The following is a 20,297-nucleotide window of genomic DNA, read 5'->3' on the forward strand; positions in this document are numbered from 1 at the left end:
TCTCACCCTTTCCACTTCTGATCCCTCTACGAGGACTGGTGTGTGTCCCCCTATCTTACCCTTTCTGAAGTCCACAAACTATTCTTTGGTCTCGCTGATGTTGAGTTGAAAGTTGTTGATTGCTCCATAATTGACAGTTATGTGTTTCGCTGCCAAGTTTTTATATTTCTGGAATTGCTCAAATAGCCCTTTCCATCTCTCCTCCTTCATGACACTCTTTAATACTTACTTCTAGCCAAGCTTCTTATTACTGTATCTGCCTTTTACTCTAAGTTCTGGGCTATTATTTCTTCACTTTGTTTAACATGTCTAAAGTGGCTAGGAGATAGCACAGGCGTTTTCAGTTAATAAACTTAAACCTGTTAGAATTTAGCGTTTGGTTTTCAAAGCACTATTTATTGATGTCTATATATTGCAGTAGTGGAAATATAAAACAAAATGAAAATATTACTAATACAATAAAAACTATTTCAAAACGTAAACACGTTTTCTTTTTATCATGAAACTAAAACTCAGTGGAAAGTTCAAATATATTTAAAACTCAACATAGGTGTTTTCTGAAGAGTGTAGTCATCAAAAGTGGGTAACGAATTAAAAACTGGAATTCACAGTAGTATTTCTTTCTGGGTTTATACCAAGTTGTTTGTTAACACTCGTATCAAGCAATCAAGTGTATTATGACAAATACTTAAAACTAAAAAGGCAAAAGGCTAATCTTTAACAAAATTAATTCAGTAATGCCATGGGAGCGGGTGTATATCGTAAGTCCTCATTATGACACCAGGCAGACAATCCCTGAGGAGCTTTGATAATGGCTCGGGACACCTGCCTTGTTAAGACGTTGCCCAGAAGAAGGCAGTGGCAAGCCATTTCTGGAGAAAAATATGCCCAGAACAATCATGGTCATGGAAAGACTGTGACTGCGCACGTCATATGGCATGGCACATAATGAGCCCACGAACAAATGCAACTTGGTAACTATGAAAAAGAACAAATTATTTATTGTTTGTAAATACCATAAAAGTCTAAGCCAGGGGTGTCAAACTCATTTTAGGTCACGGGCCGGATTGAGCAAAATGCAGCTTCATGCGGGCCGGATCAGTCAGACGTGTGCGAACGCAGCTTTCGTTGCCTCCGTTTTTTCAGCCTGGTCTCACGTGTCTCAGTCTCTGCTATAACTACAAAGTGTTTCACTTTACAAATTCCGTTTCTTATGAAGAAGACTGCCGAATAAACACTAAAAACCCTGAAAACCTGGTACCTGAATAAACTCAGCATTAGCCATATCATATGCCATAGGCGCTTCGATTACTGGGGCCAGCTTTAATAGTAATTAGATATTATCTCGCGGGCCAAAGATAATTCCACCGCGGGCCGGATTTGGCCCGCGGGCCTTGAGTTTGACATATATGGTCTAAGCTGAGTTTATGGTCATAAGCACAAGTATATATTTATACCTACACACATATACAATGAAAATCTTAATTGCAACATCTTTACAGGCTTACAGAATCAGATACACAAGTAAAATATAAATTATATTTTTTTTAACAAGAGAGGACACATTAAGAACAAGAACAATCCTGGTCCATTGTAGTGCAAAGCAGTCAACGTGGCCTCAGTGTTGTTATTATTGAGGTAGTGATTAGGGATGTCCAAGTTGGTTCCAGAAACGAATGGTTAAAGGGAAGTAACTGCTCTTAAACTTGATGGTGTGGGACTTCAGGATTAGGAATCTCCTACCCAACGGCAGCTACAAGAAGATAGCATGACCTGAATGATAGATGTTGCCTTCTTGAGGCGGCACCTAATGTAAATATTACCGTTAGTGAGGAGTGATATTCCCGCGATGTATTGGCAGAGTCCGTTACTCTCTACAGCTTCTTACATCCCTGCACATTTGCATTGCCAGAGCAGACCAGGATGTTATAGGTAAGGATACTTTCAGAAAAACATCTGTAGAGGCTTATGGAGTGATGGGTGACATGCTGACCCTCCTTGGCCATATGAGAAAGCAAAGTCACTGGCACAACTTGCTTGTGATTGTATCTATGTGTAAAAGCTTGAGGATGCAGATACAATAACCTTTCAAATGTTTTTTTCCAGCTTTATTTGTGAAAATTGTCCCATACTAAAAAATCTGTATGTATTTAATAGTGATATGTTAATTATAAGACCATTTAGCCCATTGAGAGGTAATTATTACCTCTCTCAACTTCATTCTTCTGCCCTCTCCCCGTAATTGTTGACACCCTTACTGATCAAGAACCTATCGACTTTCACTTCAGTCTGAAAAGTATTTGCAACAATCCCTTCCTTTACAAAAGCAGAAAATCTGTAAGAAGTTTAATCTAGTTCATTGGCAACTTCTGCTATGGATTTTTTGGAACTTTTTTCAATTTCTCCTAATTTCTTGTGCACCTCATGTCCAATTCAGATTCATTTATAGGGCTCTTGGTCAATCATTGTTCTGGACCCACACCACCAGGTTCAGGAACAGTTATTACCCTTCAACCATCAGGCTCTTGAACCAAAGGGGATAACTTCATCTACCTTCACACACCCCAACACTGACCTGTTCCCACAACCTATGGACTCACTTTCAAGGACTTTTCATCTCATGTTCTCAATACTTATTACTTTATTATTATTATTATTATTATTATTATTATATTTTTTCCTTTTCATTTCCTTTTTGTATTTGCACAGTTTTTGGGTTATTTTGCACATTGCTTGTTGACCATCCAGTTGGGTGAGTTAGTTCATTGATTCTATTGTGTTTCTTGTATTTACTGTATTGGCCTGCAAGAAAATGAATCTCAGGGTTGTATAAGGTGACATATATGTACCTTGATAATAAATTTACTTTGAACTTTGAACTTCTCAGGCTCCTGTATCTCCCCGCTGTGTGTTTTAACGAAAAGGGCACATGTCACAGATGGTGAGGTTCCTTAGTGGTGAATGCTGCCTTCTTGAGGCACTGCCTCTTGAAGACGTCCTCGATGGTGAGGAGGATTATGCCCGTGTTGGAGTCTGCTAGAGTCAGCAGCCCTCCCCAACCTCATGTGATCCTGTGTTTTGGAGCCTCCATGTTAGGTGATGATGCAACCAGTCAGAATGTTCTCCACTAAACACCTATAAAAATTTGCAAGAGCTTTGGTGACCTACCAAATCTCCTCAAATTCCAACAATGCCTTAGAACAGGGGTGGGCAAACTTTTTGACTTGTGGGCCACAAAGTGTTCTAAAATTTGACGGGGGGCCAGACCAGGAGCAGATGGACGGACTGTTTTGGTAATACACCTCATAAGAGAAAATAAAATATCATGGGATATGTAGAAAACATGTGCTTTAATTTCAATTGAAAATGAACAAATGCATTACAACAAAATATCTGTCTTTGAAGTCCCATGGTATTTAGCTATTGAAATGACTTTTAAAACACTGAAAATTAAATGAATAAAATACAGCTTTTTTTAATAGTAACAGTTATTATTTTAAAGCACTGAAAATTCTGTTATCCTTCAAGATATTATCATCATCACTCTCCTCCTGACTGTCTTTATTTCAAAAACGGTAGGAGATGCAGGTCTACTTGTCCTGCTCCTTCTTATTCAATTGTCCCCTTTGCCAAAACTCAACAACGACCAGCACAAGGACAGAACAGTGACAGCGCGCCAGTATGCGGAGCGCGTTATTTGATCTGGAGCGCATTTTTTATTTTGATAACGTATGTGCACCTGCGCACTACTCATGTCCATCACTTAACAGAAATGACATGTAACATGTAAGGCTTATTGAAAAAATATTTTCAAATGCATTTTTTACATAACACAACGAAGAAATTTATTTTTAATTTCAGTGGGAACAGTGTTGTTGGTCTCCCTTTTTAGCCAGCGCATCAAAGTCTGGATTTAGTTTTGTTGTGGCGATTCTCAGGATGGATCTGAGGTGTTGGTCAGTTAACTTGGATCTGTGGCTGGCTTTGTTGATGTTCATGACGCTGTACGCCTGTTCACACAAATAGGTCGAGCCGAACAACGCCAGCATCTTCTGTGCTGTCCTCCGGAGGTTTGGAAACACCTCTTTACCAAGTGAAGCATAAAAGTCATTCAGTTTAAGAGAGTTGAACTCCTCTTTTAAGACAGGGTCAGACTGAAGGTCGATCAGTTCCAGCTGTAGCTCCTCTGGTGCTGTTTCAGGATCTTGTGACAGGGGACAGGCCACCAACTGAAGTGACTTGTCAATTTTTTCAAAATCAGAAAAGCGACGGCAGAATTCTCTGTGCAGCGCATCCAGTGACTCGCTGAATTTTTTCACATTTGCGCCGGCCTCTTCCAGTGTGGCTAGTGTGGGAAAATGAGTGAATAACTTATTCAAAATGTGGAATAATACGCTGCACCTCAACAAAGGTCAATGTATATAGAGTGCGTCATCTATTGGGAAAACGCCAGAATTGCGGGGAAAAAACGTTAACAAGGTTTATTAATATAATTTCATCAAGTTCTGCGGGCCGGATTAAAAAGCTTAACGGGCCGCATATGGCCCCCGGGCCGTAGTTTGCCCATGCCTGCCTTAGAAGAACTTCTAATATGCCTTCTTCATGATTGCATCAATGTGTTGAGCCCAGTATAGATCCTGCTCTTGTTGCAAGTAATCTTTGCTGGAGTCAATCAAGTCTTGGACATGCTCAGGGGTAGAATGTCAATGTTTGTTACTGGTGCTAAGCAAGCATTGTAGTTTCACCCGTAACTAGCACAAACTGCTTAATAATCCATTTCATCAATAAAACTGAATTTAGGAGAGAATCAACAGGAAACAAGTTCTACTGTGTCTGCATCAAGGACAAGTTTATAACCCTGCCACCATCCTCAACCTCTACCCCCTCCCCCAGCATTGACTGTCAAAATCAATAATCATGCAGATATAATTACCGAAGTCCCTGGGTTACCAAAGACCTGAGTTACTAAAACTGACTTTACAGAAATTCTCACGGACCCTGCTCTGAGATATAATAGTCAAATCTTTTCACCAGGAAACAATACTGAGATGACCCACAAAAAAAGCCACTGTCTTCTCCTTCAGGTGAAATCAAACCTTACAAGCCCAAGCTGCTCTCATTAGCACACTCTTTCCATCATTAAAATGTCAATAGTTTTCCCACCGGTGACCAGCACTGATGTCACACCATCCAGGCTGCATTCAGACCAACAACTGTCACCATTCATTTGCTGGTAACAACTCCTATCACGTACCCTGTCCTTTCCCAGTGGGTTCTTTTCAAATTGGTCTCCAAGGCCTAACAAAGCTAAAGATATTATACTGTGGTTTGGGGAAGAGGGAGTCATTCATTTCTCACTTAGATCAAATTCATTCTACAGACAATCTTCAGAAATGGAACTTGGGAAGCCTTGTATTAGACAGTTTTCTCTGGACAGAAAATATAATCTTCACTGATTGTTTGATTCTCAGATCTCTATGAGTTCTGAAGAAAAAAGATCTCTATAGAGAGGTCACCCCAACCATGCCATTAGATTGTTTTGCGATTTTATAATTCATCAATTAATTATAGAAAAATATTAAGTAACATAGATAGACTGTTAGAATCTTTTTGCCAATTCTTTCTCAGAGTATCAAAAACAAGAGTATGTAGGAATAAGGTGAATGGAATTCTAAAAGTGATCTGAGTGGAAGATTTTCATACTAAGAGAGGTTGTTATCTGGAATGTGTTACAAACCCACAGGTTTCATTTACTGTGGACTGTTGCTTTAAGCACCTGAGCGAGGCGGGACTACGATGTCAGTCACAGGCTGTCACGGTCTGTGCAGATTAAAATACAGAGACACAGTAAGAGAGAGAGAGAGAGGGTAAGAGAAACTGGGGAAGCCGGTAGCTTCAGCTTGTCGCAGCTGGGGCTTGGAACTCTCCTATGCCCAAAAGATTGGGTTGGTCATCGGCACCCAGTGCACAACGAATGTGGGACTGTCACTTCGTTTAATCCGTAGGAGTGGATTTTAGGAATATCTTGTGGGGACCACTTGTGGAGCCCTTGCCTGGGTATGTTGTGTGGTAACCTCTGGAAGATGATATGCCTGTGACAGTTCACTTTTGGTGATAAATTGTATGTGGATTTGGAACGACACGACGGACAAGGTCTACGGCGACTGTTATCTCGTTTTACCAGCGTGGAACTGTGGAATGCTTCGTACTTACCTTCTCTGTACAGTACAACATGGATTACAAATATTTTTCCCATCATTTATTCCATGAATGACTGAGCTTTCCTACTTTACCACCTCAAGTCTTTAAGCCTTATTGCCCCAAGCTCAATATAGTTTAGGAGTTATATTTGCACACATATATACACATAACACTGTTAACTTTTGTTTATCTTTGAGGTTACTATATTATCAGTAGTTACTAATAAAGATAGTGGTTTTAACATTAAAACCGGACTCAGTGTGAAATCTCTTGCTGCTGGTTCGTTTCTAAAAAGTTACAATTCGTAACAACATATTCTGAAGATATAGAATACAATAATATTAATTTTAACAGCAACAAGTCTTCAGATCAGAATATGGATTGCAGATTGAATTTAAAATGCAGCTCAGAAAAAATGGTCTTCCTAGAGCTGCTTTTTTGGGGTTAATTGCAGACCAGGAAACATCCATTCACATGAGATGTCTGCATGTGCATGAATGCAATAAACACCCCATTGACTTGAAGTGTCTGCATATGCATGAATGCAGCTCAGAGACAGTAGTGATTAACATCATTTTTTGGTCTGTTGGTGTGAGTGTCTAGATTTTTGAATATTATATGTATCTCAGACAAAGCATGACACTATAGAAATTGTCCTGGTGTTACCTTTGTTCTTTAACATATAAAAATTTGACATAATGTTGGACCAGGAAGCCTCTATCCAAAGTGACCCCAAAGACTGTCAGCTTCTGTGTGCCAAATAAAGACTTCTATGCTACCAGTATCATGTGTCTCAGGTGGTTTTTGTTGAGAGTCACAACAGAATATACAGCCAAAAGGAGGAAGTGAACTCAGATGCAGTGAATATGTTTAAGAGATATTTAGACAGACACTTAGTTATGCAAGGTATTGAGGATATGGTCTAAATAAGGACATATATGATCATGAGATATATAAGCCCTTGGAGCCTCAGTAAGTCTGTCGTCAGGCTTCCATCTGCAAACTAATGGTCAGACAGAATGAGCAAACCAGGATTTGGAAGCAGCACCGCACTGCATATCCACCAACAACCTATCATTCTGGAGCACCGATCTCACTTGGGTAGAGAACGCCCACAACTCCCTTGTCAGCAGCACCACCGAAATGTCGCCCTTTAAATGCTCCCTCAGTTACCAATCCCTTCTGTTTCCTGCCCAGGAAGATGACGTCGCTGTGCCTTCTGTTCCAGTCCATCTCCGCCGGTGCTGCAAGTTCTGGAAGGATGCACACGGAGGCCTGCTCCGCTCAGCCGACCGCAACCGGAGGATTGCCGATCGCCATCGAATTCCTGCACCTGATTATTGGCTTGGGCAGAAGGTTTGGCTCTCGTCAAAAGATATCCCCCTTAAGAATAAAGCCAAGAAACACACCCCTTGCTATCTGGGATCATTTGAGATTGAGAGTGTCATCAACCCCTTGGTGGTCAGACTCAAACTGCCCAGATCCATGCACGTTCATCCCACGTTCTACGTCTCCCAACTGAAACCTGTGTCTGTCAGCCCTTTGTGCCCCCCTGCTGAACCTCCTCCACCCACCCGGATCATTGACAACTACCCAACTTATACCATCTGACGAATACTGGATGTGTGCCGCCGAGGCAGGGGCCTCCAGTACCTGGTAGTGGGAGGGATACGGCCCAGAGGAACATTCCTGGATTCCCTGCTCCTTCATCTTGGACCCTTCCCTCATCTGTGATTTCCATCGGGACAATCCAGACAAGCCCGGTGGTTCACCTGGAAGCTCCCGTTGAGGGAGGGGTACTATCACGGTCCAGATCGTTAATTCCCTATTTTCTCATAATTTCCTTTGATTGGACCACGGTTCTGACCATTAATTTCCCAATAACTCCTAATTCTCTTTGATGACAGCACACCTGGCTTCCATCTGGGCCTGCAGCATAAGAACTCCGACATTACAACCACCATTTGCCAGATCATTGGTCTTGCCTGTGTGGTAATTAACGTTTCTCGGCCGCTTAAGATCGTGTGTTCTAAGTTTTGCTGCAGTACTGAGATTTACCGTGAAACCCTGTCTCTCCGTGTCAAGATAAGTTTTCTAAGTTCTACTCCAGTTTCAAGGTTTACCTGTGAAACTCCGTCCCTCCGTGTCAAGGCTCCATGTCAGATCCCTCCCGTTTGCTGTTTGACGCTCACACCCGCGTAAGCTTCCTAACTCCATCTCTGTGCCTGTGTCCTGCATTTGGGTTCGCCTTCTTCACTGCAACAAACGCAGGCAACAGCAACAGAACAACAGCAAAACAAGCCCCTTCCCTCCCTCACACCCACACAGACAGACAGTTCTCCAACCCCAGGGCAGGCCACGTTCAGGCCTCCAGCCTCCAGTAGACTCGCAGACTCACATACATTGAGCCACCAACTTACCCAGTGCTTTGGCCAATGGGTCTCGGCTTCCGGACTTCCAATCTACCTAGGAGCTTCTGTAGGAGCACTGAAGAAAATCCTGCATCATACACAATCATGTACAGTCAGAAGCAGCAAACAACCTTCCTCCTCAGATCCCTGCAGGCAGTTCAATTCCCTCCAGGTAATATCAAGAAGAGATGGAGAGCACTGGATATAGCAGAGGCTACGGGATCAAGCAACATCCTAGCTACAGTACACTCCAGAACAAGATAGAAACAGAAAACCTACAGCACAATACAAGCCCTTCAGCCCACAAAGTTGTGCCGAACATGTCCCTACCTTAGAAATTACTAGGCTTACCTATAGCCCTCTATTTTACTAAGCTTCATGAACCTATCCAGAAGTCTCTTAAAAGACCCTATCGTATCCGCCTCCACCACCATTGCCGGCAGCCCATTCCACGCACTCACCACTCTCTGAGTGAATAAAACTTACCCTGACATCTCCTCTGTACCTACTTTCAAGCACCTTAAGCCTGTATCCTCTTGTGGCAACCATTTCAGCCCTGGGAAAAAGCCTCTGACTATCCACACGATCAATGCCTCTCATCATCTTGTACACCTCTATCAGGTCACCTCTCATCCTCCGTCGCTCCAAGGAGAAAAGGCCGCGTTCGCTCAACCTATTCTCATAAGGCATGCTCCCCAATCCAGGCAACATCCTTGTAAATCTCCTCTGCACCCTTTCTATGGCTTCCACATCCTTTCTGTAGTGAGGCGACCAGAACTGAGCACAGTACTCCAAGTGTGGTCTGACCAGGGTCCTATATAACTGCAACATTACCTCTCGGCTCCTAAATTCAATTCCATCATTGATGAAGGCCAATACACCGTACACCTTCTTAACCACAGAGTCAACCTACGCAGCTGCTTTGAGCGTCCTATTGACTCGGACCCCAAGATCCCTCTGATACTCCACACTGCCAAGAGTCTTACCGTTAATACTATATTCTGCCATCATATTTGACCTACCAAAACGAACCACTTCAAACTTATCTGGATTGAACTCCATCTGCCACTTCTCAGCCCAGTTTTGCATCCTATCAATGTCCCGCTGTAACCTCTGACAGCTCTCCACACTATCCACAACACCCCCAACCTTTGTGTCATCAGCAAACTTACTAACTCATCCCTCCACTTCCTCATCCAGGTCATTTATAAAAATCACGAAGAGTAGGGGTCCTAGAACAGATCCCTGAGGCACACCACTGGTGACCTACCTCCATGCAAATATGACCCGTCTACAACCACTCTTTGCCTTCTGTGGGCAAGCCAGTTCTGGATCCACAAAACAGTGTCTTAAAGTTATAAGTGTAAAGCGAGTCGGATGCAGGGTGAGGGGAGGGGTGGATAAGTTCACGAATGCTGCTGGTGACTGTGGAGGAGATGTTGTTTCCAATCTGAACTGACTGGGATATGCAAGTGAGGAAATCGAAGATCCAGTTGTACAAGGAGGCATTGCAGTCTCGGGCTTGAAGCTTATTGATTAGTTTTGAGGGGATGATAGTATTGAATGCTGAGCTGTAGTTGATAAAGAGCCAATGAAATGGCATCTGCTGAGGACCTGTTGCTCCAATTAGCAAATGGAGTGGATCCAAGTCACTTCGCAGGCAGGAGTTGATATGTTTCATCACCAACTTTTCTAAACAGTGGATGTAAGGGCTACAGGACAATAGTCATTGTGGCTGGTTACCAACATCCTCTTCAGCACTGGTATAATTGAAGCTTACTGTTATAAATTGTAACGTTTTAGAAACAAACCAACAGCAATAGATTACACATGGAGTCTGGTTTTGATGTTAAAACCACTATCTTTATTAGTAACTACTTATAATATAGTAACTTAAACCAAGATAAACAAAAGTTAACAGTGTTATGTGTAAATATAGCCCCCAAACTATATTGAGCTTGGGGGAACAAGGCTCAGAGTCTCGAGATGGTAAAGCAGGAAAGTTCAGTAATCCACAAAATAAATGATGGGAGAGAGATATTTGTAATCCAGGTTGTAATGGAGAGAAAGGGTAAGTACGAAGTATTTCACAGGTTCCACACTGGAAACAACGAGATAACAGCCGCCGTAGATCGTGTCCATCGTGTCATTCCAAATGCACATACAAATTATCACCGAAAGTGACCTGTCACAGGAATATCGTCTTCCAGAGGTTACCACACAACTGTCCCAGGCAAGGGCTACACAAGTGGTCCCACACAGGATATTCCAAAATCCACTCCTATGGATTATACAAAGCAACAGTCACTCATTGGTTGTGCACCATGTGCCGATGTTTAACCTAATCTTTCAGGCATCGAAAAGTTCCAAACCATAGCAGTGACAAGCTGAATTTTCAGTTTGCCCGTCCAGTCTCCTCTCTTACGTCTCTCTCTCTTTCTCTCTGTATTTTAATCAGCACAGACTGTGACAGCCTGTGACTGACGTCATAGTCCCGCCACACTTAGGCGCTTAAAGCGACAGTCCACAGTAAACGAAACCTGCGGGTTCGTAACACTACTTAAGGCAATTAGGTACCTCGAAGTGGCGAAGTGAGATGTTAAAGATCTCGGTGAACAATCCAGCCAGTTGATCAGCACGGGTCTTTCACTCAGTCAGCTACTCCATCTGGGCCAAATGTTTTCCATGGGTTCACCCTACTGAAGGATGCCCTCATGTCAGCCACAGAGACCCAAATCACAGGATCATCAGTGAATGTGGGAGTATGTGATGGTCAAACTGAGCATAGAAGACATTGAGCCCATCGGGAAGTGAAGGCCTGTTGCCACCCATGTCACTTGATTTCACTTTGTGAGAAACTGCCACACCAAGCATCCTTCATTGGCTTAAGTTTAGCCCGGAATTGCCCCTTCACTCGTGAGGTGGCTTTCTGGAGATCTTACCTGGACCTCTTGTAACTTTCTAGGTGTCCAGATTTGAATGCTTCTGATCTGGCCCTCAGCAGATCTTGGTAAAGAGCGCGATTGGAATTTGATCGTTAGGTGTTTGAAGTTGGGGGAAAAAGAGTTTAACAAAACCGCCATATCAGAGCATCACAGCGAGTTTATCACGAAACAAACAGCTCCACCTTTTGCCTTTTCCGCATTAGCGGTTTGGTCCATCCTGGGTATTGAGAAACCTTCGAGACTGATTGCCGTATCTGATGTATTCTGAGTAAACCATGTCTCGGTCAAACACAGAACACAACAATTTCTCATTTCCCTTCGATACAGCAATCTTGCCCTCGGGTCCTCAGTTTTGTTCTCCAGCAACTATAAATTTGCCAACAAGATGCAAGGTAGGGGGCTTCACTCATCTGCATTTCAGCCTGGCTCGCTTCCAGCTATGGCAGAGCCTTCGTCTGCTTAAAGGTGCTGTACCAGCATGAAAGCTAAGTCCATGGAGTCCTTGGGAAGATTGTGAATTCTGTAGTTCATTAAGTCAATTTAAAAGTATGTTGCTTAAAGGGAAATTACATGTTGTAGGTTGCAGTGAGAGTAATTCAAAAGAGGTATATTTAGAAGTATTGTACGTAGCCCGCAGGAGAGTGGGGGCTGGAAGATGGTGCTGAATACTTGTTCACCTCCTCATCCGCCTCAATGATTTCAGTCCTCCTCGGCTCTTTCTTTCAGATTCAATATCCTCAGCAAGAGCAGTGTCTGGAAACTTGTCTCCCTGCTCCCTGCAGTCTTGTATACTGTAAACTTGGGTATTATTTCACCTAAAGGGTGCTGATGAAGGGTCTCAGCCCGAAACGTTGACTGTTTATGGATTTCCTTAGATGGTGCCTGGCCTTTTGTGTGTTGCTTGGATTTCCAGCACCTGCAGATTTTCTCTTGTTCAGTGTAAGAAGTGAAAGGGTTAAGGTTAGACTGTGCTAAGATCTAAGCTTACAAAACATATGCTGACACATTGCTAAATAAGGATATAAGATTCTTGCAAAACTGTATAGGTACAATCTGTACCTTGTGGTAATCATGAAGAACTAAAAGGGAGTCATTAAGCTAGGAGCTGAGAGCGGAGGTGGATGAAACAGATGGAGATAAGCTGTACTCTTGTGGCTAACTCCAAGGCCGATGAGTGTTTTGAAAACTTGGCAGACATGGCTCTGCGGATGGCTAACTCCAAGGACAGAGGATATGAGAAAATGTGTATGTGACCCCCGAAATGTACAAGCCTGTGGGGAGGGGGAGAGTGGAGCTGACTATGAATAATTGTAGGAATGATACAGCAACTGAGGGACACGTGATAACCTACTTGAAACTGTATAAAAGGAAATGAAATGTAATGCTCTGGGCTCAATACTGCTGGAGCAGTTTTGGGTCCGACTCTGCAGACTCGTGAAAAATAAAGCTTTGCCGCTTTGCAGTTTGCTGAGACTCATGGTGTGAGTTATTTCTGACAGCTGGGGGTCTCGTCCGGGATCCCCACTCCGGTCGTGGAGGGCGAGAGGAAGGACATCGGAGAAGGTGCACCCTGCCGAGTTCGGCAGTCCCTGATTCCTTGCTCGTCGTCTGAAACGGCTTGAGCGAGTGAGATCCGGACAGCGCAAGGCGGCAAAGCAGGGAGGAAAGGAGACGGTTCTACGGCACACCGGGTAAGTGAGACTAGCTAACTGAGATCTAGGTGGGTGTGACCGGGTAAACTAGGTGTGACGACACCTAGAGTAAAAAGAACCGGGCCGGGAAGGGAATAATGGGAGGGGGAAGCTCAAAGGAAGAGGAGCCGGAGAGTTCGGGTTTGTTCCCGAAGGTACCTCCTGATAGCCCCCTCGGTAGAATGTTTGCAGGATGGGGATATGGACGAACAAAGGGAAAGCAGAAAAAGAGAATGGTAGAATATTGCAAATTATGGTCCAAACAGCCAATAAAAGGGTCCTCGGTATGGTGGCCACCATTTGGGTCAGATGAGGATTGGGTTAGACAGGCCTTAAACATATATGTAAACTCTAAGCCAAATGTAAAAGAAGAAGAAAGTGAATACGCCTCTTGCTGGGTTTCGGGGCCAGGAGACTCAGCCAGAAGTTACAAATTGGAAACAAAGAACAAGGAGAAACCTCCTTGGGAAGTATTGAATCATTTACCTCCGCCTTACGTGCCCCGGCCTGAACAACCGGAGGCGGCTCCCTCTGCCCCCCTCCAACCGGACGATCCGGCACGGGAGGCGGAGGCTGAAAAGGAAAAAGAACGGGAAGAATGGGCGGAAGAAGAAGAAAAACGAAAAGAGGAATACGATGAGTGGTTAGAAAAAGAAAGGAAGAAGTGGGAGGAAGGGAATCCACCACAATCAGGACCCCCCTTTATTATGACGCGCTCCCGGACACGACAACGGGTGAAAAAGGAAGAGGAGCCCAAGTTATGCCCCTTAAGGGAGGTCCCGATGAGTGGACCTGATGGGGGAACGGGGTATGTGAATGTTCCCCTGACCAGCACTGAGGTAAGAACCTTTAAAAAAGAAATGAAGAACCTCCTGGAAGATCCGATGGGACTGGCTGAACAGTTGGATCAGTTCCTCGGGCCTAATATATACACCTGGGATGAAATGTATTCCATCATGGGGACGTTATTCTCAACCCAAGAGAGACAAATGATAAGACAAGCGGCTATAGTTATGTGGGAGAAAGAAAAGACTACCGAAGGGGCACCTAAGTTTCCCCTCACGGAGCCAAACTGGAACAAACAGACTCCTGAAGGACGAGGAAACATGAGGGATATGAGGGAATTCCTGATCAAGGGGATAAGACAAGCGGTCCCCAAGGGTCATAATTTCAATAAGGCATTTGGAAGTCATCAAAACCCCGATGAGACCCCAACTGACTTCCTGGATAGAATTCGGAAAAATATGCAACAATATGCGGGGGTAGACCCGGAGACGGAGGTGGGGCAACAGTTAATCAGGGTAGAATTTGTATCAAAAGCTTGGCCAGATATTCGGAAAAAGCTAGAAAAGATAGAGGACTGGAATTCAAAACCCTTGAGTGAATTACTGCGAGAAGCGCAGAAGGTGTTTGTAAGAAGAGACGAGGAGAAACAGAAAAAGACCGCTAGGATAATGGTTCAGACAGTACGGCAAGTAACCACAGAAAACAGGGAAAAGAGGGGAACGTGGTCAGACCGAGGCAATGGCCAAGAACCAGGAAGGAAAACGCGAAGGACTCTAAGATGCTTCCACTGTAACGAGGAAGGGCATTTTAAACGGGAATGTCCTAAGTATCGGCGAGAGGTCAGGTCATATGCCATGATGGAGGACGAAGACTAGGGGGGTCGGGGGTTCCTACCCTTGGGGAGAAGAAACTATCGACAGGAACCCCTGGTAAATCTGAAATTAGGTCCCCAAGGGTCAGATACAACCTTTATGGTAGATTCGGGTGCTGAAAGATCCAGTGTAATCCAGATACCTCCCGGCGCCCGAACAGGAACAAGAGTAATGAAGGTATCCGGTATCGGAGGAAAAACGATACAAGTGCCCATTGTGGACAATGTGGAAGTCGGATATGAAGATAGGGCAACAAGGCAAGACCTTCTCCTGCTGCCCTCGGCAGGATTCAACCTATTAGGAAGGGACCTGCAAGTGCAACTGGGCATTGGAACAGTGCCGAACAATGGAGAAATAATAGTAAAATTATTCGCATTAAAAGAAGAGGACGACCAGAAAATAGAGCCCGAGGTGTGGTATAGAGAGGGAAATAGGGGAGGATTGAACATCAGCCCTCTACAGATCACCTTGCTACCGGACGGTCGCCCAGTAAGGAGGAAGCAGTATCCCATTGCGATGGAAGGAAGAAAAGGGCTGCAGCCGGTAATTGAAGGGCTGATCGCAGATGGACTGCTGGAAGAATGTATGTCGCCATATAATACCCCCATCCTCCCGGTGCGAAAGCCGGACGGGACTTATCGGATGGTACAAGACCTGCGGGGTCTAAATGCAGTAGTCCAGACCCGATACCCGGTAGTACCCAACCCGTACACCCTGATGAGTAAAATCTCCCCTGACCATGAATGGTTCAGTGTAATAGATCTAAAAGATGCTTTCTGGAGTTGCCCGCTAGAAGAAAGCAGTCGGGACATGTTTGCGTTTGAATGGGAAAATCCTACAACAGGGCGGAAAAGACAACTCAGATGGACGGTCCTGCCGCAAGGATTCACTGAGTCACCTAACCTATTCGGGCAGGTCTTGGAGCAAGTACTAGCGGAATTCCAATGTGCTCCAGAGAACCAACTGCTACAGTATGTGGATGATTTATTACTATCCGGGCCAACACAGAAAGGGGTGCAGGAAGATACCATCAGATTACTGAACTTCCTAGGGAAAAAGGGGCTACGGGTCTCCAAGAAAAAGTTACAATTCGTGGAAAAGGAAGTAAGGTATCTGGGACACCGGGTCAGTAAGGGACAGCGAAGCATTACCCCAGAAAGGATAGCTGGAATAACAGGGATGTCGCTACCTCGTACCAAGAAGGAGATACGACAGTTCCTGGGGTTAGTGGGGTATTGTCGAATCTGGATTGAGAATTATACTCCCCTGGTGAAATTTCTGTATGATAAACTCGGGCAAGATGAGCAAACAGTAAAATGGACAAAGGAAGAGGAGCAAAAATTCAACTATATCAAGGGGCAATTGATCCGTGCTCCGGTGTTAGTCTTGCCAGCCCTGGAAAAACCATTCCAGCTGTACGTCAACAATGCCGAAGGAATGGCCCAAGGGGTACTCACCCAACTAAGAGGAGGAAAGCGGCAACCCGTGGCTTTCCTGTCAAAAATGTTAGACCCGGTATCGCGTGGATGGCCCACCTGTATCCAAGCAGTGGCAGCGACAGCGGTATTGGTAGAGGAAGCCCGGAAACTAACCTTTGGAGGGAAGATCACAGTGCATTCTCCCCACTCGGTCAGCACCCTACTAGCCCAGAAGGCACATCGGTGGCTCACTGACTCCCGCATTCTAAAGTACGAAACTATACTGATGACCGGAGAAGACCTAAACTTCGCAAAGGATTCCAGTTGCAACCCAGCCCAGTTCCTCTATGGAGGACTAGAAGAAAAGGAGTCAGAACACGACTGTATTGAATTGTTGGACTTGCAAACAAAGAGCCGGGAGGACTTACAGGAAGTTCCCCTGGGAGAAGGACAGGAATTGTATATAGATGGATCCTCACGATGTATTGATGGAGTACGGCACAGCGGATATGCCATCATTGACGGAGAGACTGAAAGAATAGTGGAGTCCGGGAGATTACCGGGAAACTGGTCGGCCCAGTCATGCGAATTATACGCACTCCAGAGGGCTCTGAGGATATTGGAGAAGAGGATCGGAACAATATACACTGACTCTAAGTACGCCTATGGGATAGTACATACCTTTGGGAAGATATGGAAAGAAAGAGGACTGATAACGGCCAGAGGAAAGGGACTGGCACACGAGCAAATGATAAGTATGACATTGGAAGCCCTGGCCCTACCAAATGAGATTGCGGTAGTACATGTACCCGGACACCAAAAAGGATCAACACCTGAAGCAGTAGGGAACCGTCTAGCCGATGGGGAGGCCAAACGAGCAGCCGTTGAAGACCCGATCCAACTCCTGACCTTGATACCAGTGAGGGAAGGACTTACTAAACAACCTATGTTTACCCAAATAGAGATTGATAGCATGAACCAACTAGGAGCCCGAAAAGACACTGATGGTAAATGGACGGTCCCGGATGGGAGACAGGTACTAAATAAGGAAGTAACCCGCAACATCCTCCAACAGTTGCACCATCAAACCCACTGGGGAGTACAGGCCATGTGCGACACAATTCTGAGGGACTATGTATGCAAAGGAATATACACACTGGCCCAGCAAGAGATAACTGGATGTCCGACGTGCCAGCGGATAAACAAGAAAGTGATGCGATCCACTCCAAGAGGTGGCCAGCCACTGGCCATGAGACCGTTCCATAGAGTCCAGATCGACTTTACCGAACTACCCTCAGTGCAGAGATGGAAGTACCTGTTAGTAATAGTGGATCATTTTACCCACTGGGTGGAAGCATACCCGACCACAAAGGCCGATGCGCCTACAGTAGCCCGAATACTACTAGAAAACATAATCCCCAGATATGGGATCATGGGGTCCATAGACTCGGACAGAGGGACACACTTTGCCTCCAAGACGCACCAGTTGATTTGTGATGCATTGAGTATCCAATGGAAATACCATACCCCGTGGCATCCCCAGAGTTCGGGACGGGTGGAAAGGATGAACAGTACCTTAAAGGCGCAATTGACCAAATTAATGCTAGAAACCAAGTTACCCTGGACTAAGTGTCTCCCCATCGCCCTGTTAAGAATCCGAACAGCACCCAGGAAGGATATAGGAATCTCCCCCTATGAAATGCTGTTTGGACTCCCGTATTGGAATAAGGTAGAAGGGTACCCCACGCTACAAGGGGGTGATATTTTTATAAGGAACTATTTACTGGCACTATCTCGTTCCTTTGCAGAACTGCGGAAGAAGGGTCTCTTGGCCCAGACTCCGCCGCTCGACTTTGCTTTACATCAGATCGTGCCTGGAGATTGGGTTCTGGTACGGACCTGGAAGCCGGAGAAGTTACAACCACAGTGGGAAGGCCCTTTCCAGGTCCTGTTAACCACCGAGGCGGCCGTACGAACAAAAGAGAAAGGGTGGACCCACGCATCCAGAATAAAGGGACCAGTTAAGCCTGAGGGACACACGGAGTGGACCTGTGTTCCCAGTGAAGAACCGTTGGTGGTGAAACTGAAAAGGCAACAAAAATGAACTCAATGTGGACTGTTACATTATTGACTGTAATATATTTAATTCTGTATGTGGGAAAAATAGAAGGGAAATGTGACAAGTGTAGGAACCGAGTTTTGGAGAAAGGAAAAGAACGACCCGGGGCCCTTGTGTCACATTCACATGTAAATGACCAATGTTATGGAAAAGAAAAAGAGGAATGTGAAGAGGGAGGAATAAAATATACCCTGAGAAAGAACAGGGGATACCCCGGTGGATCAGTGAGAGAAGAAAAAGGAGAAGGGAGAAGTTGGAGTGTACGAGAAAGTACATGCCCTGAGACAGAATGGATATGTGAAAGGAAAGAAAAAGGAAGGGCAGAGTTTGGTGGAGTCAGAGAAGAATGGGGAACCTATGGAAAAACAAGACCGGAAATGAAGGAAAACCTGTTTATAGACTTAGCAACTCGAATAGCTACAAGTTTAAATGTAAGTGACTGTTGGGTTTGTGGGGGACCCCACATGAGCGAGCAATGGCCATGGATAGGTGAGAGTTTGAGTGTGTGGGAGCTATTGGCTCATGATTGGGATAAGAAAAGGACTGGGAGGAAGCTGGTGGCGAATAGCCCTGTTAATATTAGGCGGAATACTCATAATGATAATCATATTACCATGCTTAATACCCTGCTTGAGAGCATTAATAACGCGAGTAGTAGTACAGGTAATGCAGCCAGGGAACCCAGCTGACCCGGCTAAAATGCTGTTGCAACGAGGCAGGGAACTGAAAGAGTGGAATCCCTGGACAAATCCTTAGCACACTCTAAAAAGAAAAAGGGTGGAATTGTAAGAAGTGAAAGGGTTAAGGTTAGACTGTGCTAAGATCTAAGCTTACAAAACATATGCTGACACATTGCTAAATAAGGATATAAGATTCTTGCAAAACTGTATAGGTACAATCTGTACCTTGTGGTAATCATGAAGAACTAAAAGGGAGTCATTAAGCTAGGAGCTGAGAGCGGAGGTGGATGAAACAGATGGAGATAAGCTGTACTCTTGTGGCTAACTCCAAGGCCGATGAGTGTTTTGAAAACTTGGCAGACATGGCTCTGCGGATGGCTAACTCCAAGGACAGAGGATATGAGAAAATGTGTATGTGACCCCCGAAATGTACAAGCCTGTGGGGAGGGGGAGAGTGGAGCTGACTATGAATAATTGTAGGAATGATACAGCAACTGAGGGACACGTGATAACCTACTTGAAACTGTATAAAAGGAAATGAAATGTAATGCTCTGGGCTCAATACTGCTGGAGCAGTTTTGGGTCCGACTCTGCAGACTCGTGAAAAATAAAGCTTTGCCGCTTTGCAGTTTGCTGAGACTCATGGTGTGAGTTATTTCTGACATTCAGTATCAAATGTGGTTTGGATAAATGGGTGGTTAAGGATTGGCGCAGACTCGGTGGGCTGATGGGCCTGTTTTTGTGTTGCGCCTCTCAGGTATTCCATCTGTAATATGAATTCGGTTTTACTCTCTCCACAGACGCTGCCTGATTTAGTGGGCCTTTCTGACATTCTTCTTTTGAACTCAGTGACTGAAGTGCTGTAAAACACTTAACAGGTTTAACAGTTGCCTTTGTTTCTTTTCTCCCTGCTCTCGGTAATCTATCAACCACACAGCTCTGCAAACAGGGCATTGCCATGGCAACCCTAGCCTCACCCTATCAGAGAGATTCTCTTTGTCCTGTCTAACCCTCCCCCACCCTCTTGGCAATTTGCAGCTTACTTGTTTTCTCAGTTCTGAAGTTCTGATGAAAGGTCTCCGACTTGAAACAATAACCCGTTTCTCTTTCCGTAGCTGCTTTCTGACCCTGCTGTGTGCTTCCTGACTTTTTAACCATTCTAATGAGAAACCCT

General features: G+C 44.7%; 1 long non-coding RNA gene across 1 annotated transcript; it reads left to right on the forward strand.

Moving 5' to 3' along the window:
• Nucleotides 1–12,499: 12,499 nt before the first annotated feature.
• On the forward strand, nt 12,500–19,755 carry LOC140731837 (uncharacterized). The gene is made up of 2 exons (XR_012099927.1): nt 12,500–13,248; nt 18,133–19,755. It is a non-coding gene; the product is annotated as an uncharacterized lncRNA (long non-coding RNA).
• The last annotated feature ends 542 nt before the right edge of the window (nt 19,756–20,297 follow it).

This window comes from Hemitrygon akajei, chromosome 8 (assembly GCF_048418815.1).
Source record: "Hemitrygon akajei chromosome 8, sHemAka1.3, whole genome shotgun sequence".
NCBI lineage: Eukaryota > Metazoa > Chordata > Chondrichthyes > Myliobatiformes > Dasyatidae > Hemitrygon > Hemitrygon akajei.